The 7,416-nt window shown below is 33.3% G+C and overlaps 1 long non-coding RNA gene across 1 annotated transcript in view; it reads right to left on the reverse strand.

Moving 5' to 3' along the window:
• LOC108514870 (uncharacterized) overlaps window positions 1–7,416 on the reverse strand; it is a 25,355-nt gene that overhangs the window by 17,512 nt on the left and 427 nt on the right. The window contains exons 2-3 of the long non-coding RNA XR_001881363.1: window positions 2,813–2,872; window positions 599–695 (exon numbers count right to left, since the gene is read on the reverse strand). This is a non-coding gene — a long non-coding RNA (uncharacterized LOC108514870). The remainder of the gene's footprint in view (window positions 1–598; window positions 696–2,812; window positions 2,873–7,416) is intronic.

Genomic DNA, 7,416 nt, shown 5'->3' on the forward strand with positions numbered 1-7,416 from the left:
CTGATAAAAAAAACTATTCTCTCTCTTCAACAACCTAATCCCATTTTTAACCTATTTTGAGGAGGTAATTAGCTATCTCTTTATTCCCAAATAGAAAATAGTTAATCAGATTTTCTTCATCAAATGATTGTCACAAATTTTTTGAATAAACCCCCCAATTCCATATATACTTTAGCGTTTATTTTATTGAGCCATACTAAACATTTCATCAAAATTTTGTTTTAACCAAGAATGTCTGACTTATTAAAATACTTTTCTGAAGAACTATTAATCTTTCTCTGGATTTATAATGATAGATTGAAAAAGACAGATAAATAAATGATCTTTTTTTTGCTAGCACTACTGTGTAAAAATTGCCTTATGTAGATACAGCTTAGATAACTACTTGCAGCTGCTGTCTTATGCAGCCTTATGCAGCCTGAGTTTTTGTTTTAATCAATGAGAATTTGGTTACAATAACAAGAAGCATTGTGCTATGTCTTTGGAAATGGCATGTCATGGAGCACCATCTTGTACTCTGTGTTGGGATTCTGTTTTCATAAGTCTACAGGAATAATCCTGCTACACATCAGCAAGAAACATTAGAGATCATACTCACAAGGTACTTTCCAGACCCAAATTGAGTGCGAAGAAAATACTGAAATAAGTAAATCAACCTGCTTTTTCCTTAAGTGAACAATAGAGTGGAAAAAAATCTGGGGAGAGGAGGGAATCAATGTACATTTGTTAATAATGACACATTATAAAATATTTACTTGTTTTAACTTTTTAGCTTAAGATAATAATAACTCCTAATAAATCTACCCAGCATAGAGATTAGTTTTCCGGGTTATGAGGAAGAGCTTCTGGTTTTGTTAGGAAATCAATTACATTTTCTATAATGTGTGCATTAAAATAATAGACTCTCATATTGTAGCTCTAGAGTAAGTACATTTTAATTATATTTTATTCAGGTTTATAAAAGTATAATTAAAATATATACTATAGTATACAGAGTCTTAATTCTCAATATATCATTATTGGGTTAAGATACAACAGAAGCTGAGTCAGCAGCAGAGTTTTATTTTGTATGCATCTTTTGGAATGTTTCATAATATTGTAATATCTAAAAATAGGCTACAAGGATACTTAGAAGCAAGAGTAGGAATTTTAGAGGCCAATCAAAATAGTCACATCTATTGGCTAAATGCAGCTAGACTTTTTACATCACATTGGCCAGTGATATTGAGGTATCATTTTCTATTAAACCTGTATAATTTATTTTAAAGATATATTGTTTGCTTTTCAAGCTATACCATTATGTCACCAATACTCTTATTTTAACAAGTATTCATATCTTGGGACTCCATATATCTTTGAAATAGCCCAAACAGGTACTTTTTCAATAGTCCAAGAAAATACCTTTTTAAATTTCTTAAATTATAAGGTTCTAATACAAAATCCATTAAGAACTGAGCTGTAAAAACTTACAGGACAATATGAGTCATCTAAATCAAGTAGTCATACATGGAGGGACAGAAAAAGCATATTATAGCTTTTTTGGTGGTGGAAGGGAGTAACATATGCTGCTGTTTCACAAAATCCTTGTTTTACAATAATCTAGAAAACCACTTCTCATTCATCAGTAGGCCCTTTCTCTTGGATTCTGTATGAAAATCAATGTTTCTGAAATCCCAACTAATTATTTTACTCTTTGCAAGTTTCTACAGTGTTTTTAATGCCTATAGACCTAGGTTCTTGGTGTTCATAGCAAAGAAAGGGCGGGGGGTGACAGGCTACAGATAAGACGAAGTTATTTGCAACTTGTTAGTATTCTATTTATCTATTTATCCATCTGTCTGTGTATCTATGATCAGGTCACTGAGTAAGAGGCAGAAAAAAGTCCTGACCCTTATTTGCAGAGATTTTGTGAAGGATTTGGCTGGCTTTTTACATAAAAAATATTTTGTGCTTGAGGTGTTATGATATATGATATAAATGTGACAAGAGATTTGTAAACAGATCTGGTGACAATTGTATGGGCTAACGTGAAATACCTTGAATTTGAGGTAGAGCAAAGGGAATTGTGCCAACATGACTCATTATCATAGCTCATAATCCATGTACTTTTGTAAAAATATAAGCATTTTCAATAAAAATAATGCTTCAAATATTTTGTAGTAATCAAATCCAATTATGTTTATGGAAGTGATTTGTAAATTATAAAGTCATTTATACATTTTGGTTGTTATTAAGCCCATAACATGATAAGGAGGCAGTGGTTTGACAACCTGACTATTTGCCTCAGCTAGGGAGCTGTAACAACATACTGACTTGGGGCCAGCCTCCAAATTTAGATAGGAATAGCTTGGGATGCAGCTGGACATCAGATCTCTAGGTAATTCTAATGTGCACTTAGGATGAGAAACCTATTTTGAGTATGTAATATGTCTAAGTAATTTACCTATATTATATCTAATCCTTTTAATGACTAGGAGTGATTATTAATATCATGTGCGACCTGAAAATCGAGAAGTTAAAAATAATTTTCAAGTTTGTAAATGATTAAATACAAAACCAGGATTTGAGCCCAAGTATATTCGCCTTCATACACAGCCCTGGTGTTTTTACTGTATCATACAACATATGTGATAATAAAACAGTGTACATAAGAGAACTTACATTTTCTGGATGAAAATAAATGTCAAAGATTTCTAAAGGCAGGCTTCTGTTATACATTTTAGGATGATGTGAAATGCTCAATAAGTATAGAAAGTTGTTTGTAAAAATCTATAAAAATATTATCTTATAATAACAACCATTGCATGCTTACCTTATAGTGATCCACTCCCAGGCACTGCATTTGTGCTACTTCACTTACTTCTCACAGCAACTTTAAGAGACAGATGCTACTATTATTATTTTGCAAAATGAAAATATTTTACAAAAAAAATGTTTGGAGGATTACTCAACTACCTGAAGAATACAGACAATCAATCAATGGTAGAACTTGCTTCAAACCCATCAGCTGGAGTCCGACCCTATTCTTTTTTAACCACCTATTTTGTATTTATGGACATGTCCTAAGGAAATAATACTGAATACAAAATAAGCTATATACATAAATATGCTTACTGCAATTGCTTTCTTAATGGTAAAAAACTGGAAAAAAACATTTAACAACAGTGCAATAGTCAAGTAAATTATGGTAGATATTTGCAGTGGAATATTATGTACCTGTTGTGAACAATATTTACAACAATTAAAAATACAGACAAATGTTTATTAGGTCACCTCTAGTTCTGCATAGTATGTAGGAAACTATTAAAATAGTGTCTTCTTCCCTTGCAACAAGAAAAATCCAGATAATTGGTGGAATCATAACTTTTTTTGAGCCCATCAGAGAGCTGAGACTAGTAAACTTGAATCATGTTTAAAGATTCCCAAGATGGACAAACCCCTCTAAGGAGAGACAAGACATGCCATATGTCTGACCTTTGACAAAGCATGGGAGGTGGTGTTGGCTGCCTTCCTAGACACTAAGAAGATACTGACCAAGGTTTTAATGGATTTTGACAGGCCAAATGGGTGCCAATTTGTCAATCTGATATTCTAGAGCCCCAAAAGAAGGGTAGTTGAAACTCACTTGAAAGCATTTCTTTATGTGTATATACCACATACTCATTTAGTGCAATGCATGCAATGCATGACACTGGTAAAAGCTTACTAATTTGGGTTTTGCTGCAATTGGATTGATGGGTGACAAGAGAAGGGAATCTGTTTAAATGAATTAGGCATACATTTTACCTATCATTAACATTATTGTCTATTATAATATGTGAATTATAATGTTTTTTGATTTTGACATTGGCTGTTAATATATATTATGCCAACTTCATGTAGCAGAATTAGGGTACCTGCCTTGTCAAAGAAAGAATACTGACTTTTGCTTAAACTATTTTTATTCAAATTTACCTGGAATAGAATTTGAAGTTCCATAAATACCTGTAAATATGTACATACTAGTTTCCCTAATTTCATACTTTGTAATAAATTTTTTCAGTTCACAAGGAAAAAAGTCATACAGTAAGTGAAATGATTATTTACTATTTTAATTTCAACATGCAAGTTGTGATTTGGCTCCATAACCAGCTAATTATCCATTGAATTAATTCTGGAACTCCTTAGTGAATTTCAAAGAACTGCTGTATCATTTTTCAAATATGTCACTTCTTTAGTGGTGAGTGAAATCATTTTACATAGCATTTAACACTAAGGCCTTTCTTTCAGGAAGGCTAAAATGAGCCCCTCTCCCCTTCCCTGGTTTTATTACATGTACATGATACATGTATATGATTACCTGTATATGATACACTGTTGTATCAGCATGTGTTTTTTTGAGCTAAAGCTTCCTTAACACAGATTTCAAATAATAGTCTATTTCTGCCATCCACATTCAATATTTAGAGATGGTGAGACATAGCAAAATCTGATGACAGTAAGTTTAGTTCTTCACACTCATTGCATCTGGGTGACAGGTTTGAATTAATTTTGACTGGTATGAAATAAATCTTCAGAATAAAATGGAAATGACTGCCTGTGTTTTCACAAAAGTCTTTTAGGATGAAATTTGACATTTTTCCCTCTCCTGGGGGTGGCAGTTTACTTACTGCTGGTTATTATTGCTGTTTAATGAAACTTTCAAACAGAGAAACTAATTACTATATTATTTCAAGAGATTTTCATTTTCCCCTCCATTTCCCTCCCCCTCTCCACCCTCCATCCCTTATATGCAGTGTGGGAGAATAGAGTTACATTCATTTGCATTGAATAGCAGGCTCTGGCCATAAGTTATTTCATAAAGTACAAAGTAATTGAAAAGAGTGTTAAGTTTTCAATTTTTCAGGAACCTAGGACCCCTTTCTAACCTAAAAACCTAGGGTCAAGCTCAGAGAAATACATGAATGACATAGGAGTCTTCCCCTCTAGGTTCTCAGATGAGTCTTTAAGTAGCAAAAACTAAATACACCCTGTGTTTCTTTGAGCTGACAATTTAAATTCTAAATTCTGGCTACTCATCTTTGAAGAAACAGGAGGCACCCAGCTAGAGCCCTGCATGTAATTGGACCTAAGTCAGTTTCTGCTGTAATTATGTCCCTGAAGTCAGAAGGTTTAAACCGGAGCAGGGCCATGTTTTTGGCTTCTTTGCTGGATGCTTTTGTTTTTGGAATAAAAAATGTCAAATTTCTGGTGTGTGTATATATGTGTGTATATATATATACACACACACACATATATACATACACACATATAATGTTATATGTACTATATATAACAAATATATTTAAAATATAAACATATTTAATATTTAAAACTTGGCTGTTAAACTGTAATAATTGGTAAATTGGAATCAGAGGTAAGAGATGTGATGATAAACATAGAAAAATATAAATTAAACCAATAAAAACAATTGCTACTATTGGAAATAAGCTATTATTGGAAAAAAATGACCACAGGACTTAATTAGTATCTACATAATATAGACTAGAAAACCATGTTGAAAATATATACTTGTAACAGTAGGCTGAAGACTTTTGATGTGAGCTAGAGGGTACTCAAGCCTAGCAATTAATTTTGTTAATATTAGATTACACTGTTAAACATGGGGAGCCAATCCCCACCAGCAGGGATGCCACACGCCTGCTTTAATTTATTCTTATAGTCTTAGAGAAGAATTTTGATGAAGCTCCAGAAAAACCTTTTCTCCACATCATTTGGAAAATTCCACAAATGGGAATAAATCATATAATAAAATAAGGGAACGTGTGTCGAGCTGGAGAGATGAAGGGAGGGAGGCAAGACAGGTAATGAGTGGCACTGAGTTTAAGGGAGAGAGAGAGAATGAAGGTGGTATATTGTCTTAAAATGCTAGCAAGATGGATTGGCGTGTTTTCCTGTTAGTTTTTGTTCTAGTCATTGCCCTTACTTTAACACCCACTGAGTACTCATTAAGACATGTTTTCCTCTCTGTGGAATTCGGATATGGTTCTTTAATTTTAGTTAAAGAAAATCTAAGGATCTAATCTCTTCTAAATAATGGGGACTGAGAGTATTTCAACTCCAGTATACATTATGTCATAGTCTATCTCAATATGCAGTATATCAGTGCAATACCCTGAAGGGAAATAGATCTATATCTTTCTATCAATATCCATCTATTGATCTATATCTATCCATCTATCAATCATCTATCTATCTATATATCTATAAACCGGGGGCAGGGCCATGTTTTTGGCTTCATAACCAGCTAATTATCCATTGAATTAATTCTGGAACTCCTTAGTGTGCATATATGTGTGTGTGTATATATATATATATGTGTGTGTGTGTGTGTGTTTTCTTTTTTAAAATCTACTTTTAAGTTCCAGGGTACATATGCAGGATGTGCATGTTTATTACATAGGTAAACATGTGCCACAGTTATTTACTATATAGACCATCCCATCACCCAGGTATTAAGCCCCACATCCACTAGCTGTTCTTCCCCGTACCATCCCTCCCCTACTTCCTCCAACAGGCCCCAGGTGTGTTGTTCTGCCCCATGTGTCCATGTGTTCTCATCGTTCAGCTCCCACTAGAGTCTTATTTTATCTTAAAAAAATAAATATTATCCAAGGGGCCAGGCGTGGTGGCTCATACCTGTAATCCCAGCAACTTGGGAGGCCGAGGTGGGCAGATCACTTGAGCTTGGCCTGGGCAACATGTCAAAACCCTATCTCTAGAAAAAAAAAAGAACAGAAAAGAAAACTTTTCCAAGGGCATTCTGGTTACCTTAAAATACTCAATCTCTTCTATATCCTACTTCTCCTCAAAAGAAATATAAGAGAAATCATTGTTGTCATATTGTAAATTAAGCAATGGATATCAATAACCACTCAGCCTGTTTTGACTTATTGCCTATTTATGTTTTAGCCATGCAATCTAAGCCATATTAAGTCTAAGTCATGTAAAGTCTTTCCATTTCAAACTTAAAATTTAGGAGACACTACTCTTGATGTTTCATATTTTACATGACTAACTTTACATGAATAAGGAAAATGTATTTTTCAACAACTTGAATTTTAGATAGGACTTTGCACTTAATGTGTTTATATTGAACTTTGAGGTAAACAAGAAGAATTAAAGTTTTCTGGAAGGAAGAATTTATCAGACACTGAGTCATAAACATTTTGGACTGATAACTCTAAAGGTCCAACATAAGAGATGAAATAAGGCTTGTGAGCCAAAATTTTTCTTGGAATTTAACCATTTATTAAAGATATAACTATTTGCCAAAATATAAAAAAATATTAGTGTGGCAAATGTGTGTATTTAGGTTTTCAAACTAGGCTATATTATCCATCAAAACTCAGTCCCGAGGTAATTCTTTTACTTCCT

This window comes from Rhinopithecus bieti, unplaced genomic scaffold, assembly GCF_001698545.2.
Source record: "Rhinopithecus bieti isolate Rb0 unplaced genomic scaffold, ASM169854v2 scaffold_1558, whole genome shotgun sequence".
NCBI classification, from domain to species: domain Eukaryota; kingdom Metazoa; phylum Chordata; class Mammalia; order Primates; family Cercopithecidae; genus Rhinopithecus; species Rhinopithecus bieti.